General features: G+C 35.1%; 1 pseudogene; it reads right to left on the minus strand.

Annotated features, from left to right (window-relative positions):
• Positions 1-715: 715 nt before the first annotated feature.
• Positions 716-1545, minus strand: LOC148299279 (small ribosomal subunit protein eS1 pseudogene; annotated as a pseudogene).
• Positions 1546-3726: the final 2181 nt, after the last annotated feature.

The raw sequence follows: 3726 nt of genomic DNA on the forward strand, positions 1-3726 counted from the left end.
TAAGCAAGAATCACCAGGAGGGGTCAGCTGTGAACTCGAATAGGTACTCCTTCCATTCGATGGCCCCCAATAGTTTAGAGTCCGCGAGACCCGATCCAGTCCGAGAGAGTGATAAGCTTGAGAGACTTAAAGCTGAAGTGAACTTCCTCGAGAAGAAACGATAAAATATTATTAAGTAAATGAGTCCCGAAACAAAGAAGCCTCGTGGGGGTTCCTGTGGCAATTTGTTTAAGTATATTCTAATATTGGTCATCGGGATTGCAGCTGGTAATATCGGCAGTAAATTGACTGGCCTCGATAATGCTCTTTCTAACAAATTCACGGCCAAAACTGTGCATCATTCTTCTGAAGATGAGGGGTTCTTTTCAATTTTCAATTTATGGCCGGAATAAGAAAGGACTCCTCAGAAGAAGCCATGGTGGAAATTTAGTTGATTAATAAACACTTATTTATATGGCGATATTCATATTCATATTCGTATTCATATTAATAATAATATATATATATATAATATTATTAATAATAATAAAATAATAATACTTATGTGCATGAGCGTAAATATAAATGTGAACATGAGTAGAGAACTATATATAAGCATAGAAGCAGAGAAGTCGAAGCATATAAGAATGGAAGTAAAAGCAGAAGTATATAGATCCAATGGAAGAAACGCAATGCTTAATCAATCAGTCACAATTTGCATATAGATTGATCAATTTCATTCTTTATTGACAAGGTTGACAACTTCCTCTTCGATTTTGCCATCTTTCTTTCCCTTGATGTTCTTCTTGCCTCCCTCAGCCTTAGTCAAGATTCTCTTGTCGTTGTCGTGCATGTCAGCCAATTTGCTGGCATCGAGCTTTGGCCTTTGAATGACTTTGATCTTTCTAACTCTGACATTCTTGACTGGGTAAATTGGTGACACTTCTTTCGTGATCTTCTTCTCGACGACTTCGCTGGTGAAGAGACTCAAGAGCTGGGTGGCGTTGGATTTGGCGACTTCTTTCTGGATAATTTCGTTAATTTTTTTCCTGATGATCTTTTGTTGGGAGCTCAGGGCATAGTTGGTTTTTCTCTTCTGGCCATATGACTCTTTGGTGAAAGCAATGACGAAAACTCTGAGGACGTACCCATCTTGAGATTTCACATCAGTCACAGTCTCGATCAGAGTTTTTCTCTTCTTGATCAAAGCGCAGAGCTGGTCTCTGGTAGTGTCAACCCCATAGAAGCTGGTAATGGCATCTCTGCCTCTGGTGTCATCAATGATCAGTTTAATTTTCCTCCAAGCGAACGCATCTTGGTTTGGAGCCAGATCGGGCTGGACTTGTTCAACAACTCGGCCCTTGATGTTATCCTCGACCTTTTCTAACAATAAGCCAATTAAATACTTAATCCCATTGTCCTGTTCGCAAGAGTATAGCCGAATGATTCTGGTTTGAATGGAGCTGGTGCCCTTAGCTGATACCACTCCTTTCTACTCAAAGGATCTATAATCTTTTTCTTCTGTCCCTTCTTGCCTGCTCTTTTTGTGCTTTTGCCCTGAGCCATTGATATAAATTATATTGATTTATTTTAATTAAATTAATGAATATTCAATATTTCAATGAGTATTTGCTGCGCCCGCCTTCCACCACCTTATCTCCCAACCAGAAATACAATCTTATTTCTAGGCAAAGCATCCGACCAATAGTGTTGATCACCAATTAATTCAATAATCATATGTTTTATGAGGCATATGGAGTACTCTAAATAAACTAACACATGCTTCTCTTTTATTGTTCGCCATTGCATTCTTTTTTATAGCCAAGTTTCCTAAATTAGATACTAATTCAGGAAAGTTCGAAATTGTTCTATAAATCGCTTTTATTAATAAAATTTTGTGTCAAGTCTAAACTGTTCTTATTGAGTGACAATGGGAAATAATTGCGATAAATATGAGCTGGCGAGGCAAAATATAGCTGCCCTTTGCTAAGAGTTTAGGTTTGCAATTATCGGAATGATTTTTATGAATAGAGCATTGTAGTCTTCTTTATTTAGAAATATGGAAAAGAAGGTATTATAAATTCATTGCCGAACAATAAATAAATAAAATGATTAAATTGAAAATATTTTGTAATTTTAGAGCAATCCTTCACTCGTCCACAAATGTGATATATATAGGAGCATACTCGCGCATACAAATTCACATATAAATGCATCTCCATAACATACATATCATAGATAGCATAGATAGCATAGATAGCATATATACATACATATATATATGCATATAATATCATAATGATAGAATAGACCGGATGAGCTTCGATTCTTCTCTCAAGTGATCGAAAATATCACGGTAATTAGATTTAGCAATTTCCATTATATCTACTGTTGGAAGTATTTGCTATTGTACGTGAATAAAATTGCATCGCGTGCCGTATTGACAAAACCCACTTTTAATATAAGCCACGCATTATTTTGTTTTGTACTTCACGTTGACACTGTTGTTTTTTTGTAGTTCTTGATGGCCGTGTGCGAATTTGCATTTGTTTTCATAGGGACAATAACCGAACTATGTGTGCTTTCTGCAAAGCTAGAGTTTCTCCTTCCTGTGGCCTCTTGGTCTGCTCGGTTGCTGATTTGGTGGCGAAGTAGACTCCTCTGTCGAAATAGAATCTTCTATTTGATGCTTAGTTGCATGCCGATTGACTTCGAGTTAGCGGCTTCTCAGCATTGTTCTTCTGAATTAATCAATAAAACTATCTTTAAAATTAATAAATTTTAACACATGAAAAAGCAGGCTTAGAATATAGAAACAACCATTTTGATAATTCTGTAGGAATTGGTTGCATCCCTCACTAGTTATCTTTACTTTAATAGTTACTTTTAGGCATTCCAGCAGCTCAATGTCTAAAAAGACAGGGCTAAATCATACGATTATTGCTTATTATTTATAGAAAGTCAGTAAAGCTATATTATCTTAAAAGAATAAAATGCGAAGATTTTATCATTTATTCTGATCGGTAACAAAATGGACTTTGATATTTTTATATCAGAAGTAGCTCAAAGCGACATAAGCCTATTTTTATAGTCATTCATTTATAACAAAGGGCAAAATCCCAATTTCACTACTCGATACATCATCTAAATCTCCACACTAAATCTAAATATAAATTAGACCCAACTCTAAAATGTTATGATGCATATTATAGTACATTCTTTTCAACGAACAGAACTAATAAAACTCATAAAATGCCTCCCATTTGTTTCATTTGATTATGTTACACTCTTAATTGTGTACAGATTGCAGTTAACTCTTGAGTCCGATTCACCCTTAAAATCGAATCCAACACAAGAAATGAAATACGCGAATAACTTATGAACACTCATAAAGATATTTTCTTCACAACAAAAACATTTATAGTTTTAAACTTTCAATTTAATAACAGTATTTATATTTATATCTTCCATCTTCCGATATTGCAATAAATGCTTTAATTTATGATATGAGACCCTTCCACAGCTCTAATCCATCCGATGCCTTTTCAAATATCCTCCCATTGAGGATAAGTGTAGCTTTTATTTCATGAGAACATCCCTGCAATTAATCTAGATCTGTAAGTTATATTCGTAATTTTAAATTTTATTAAAGACATACTATGACGTGGGAAAGCTTCTTCAACTTCTTTAATGGCATGGTCGCAGGTATAAAGCTCGCTAAAATTAGGGTGGTCTCAAGTTTTTGTG

Source organism: Brachycentrus maculatus, unplaced genomic scaffold (genome assembly GCF_059751285.1).
Source record: "Brachycentrus maculatus isolate JH-2025_06_01 unplaced genomic scaffold, ASM5975128v1 h1tg001214l, whole genome shotgun sequence".
Lineage (NCBI taxonomy): Eukaryota > Metazoa > Arthropoda > Insecta > Trichoptera > Brachycentridae > Brachycentrus > Brachycentrus maculatus.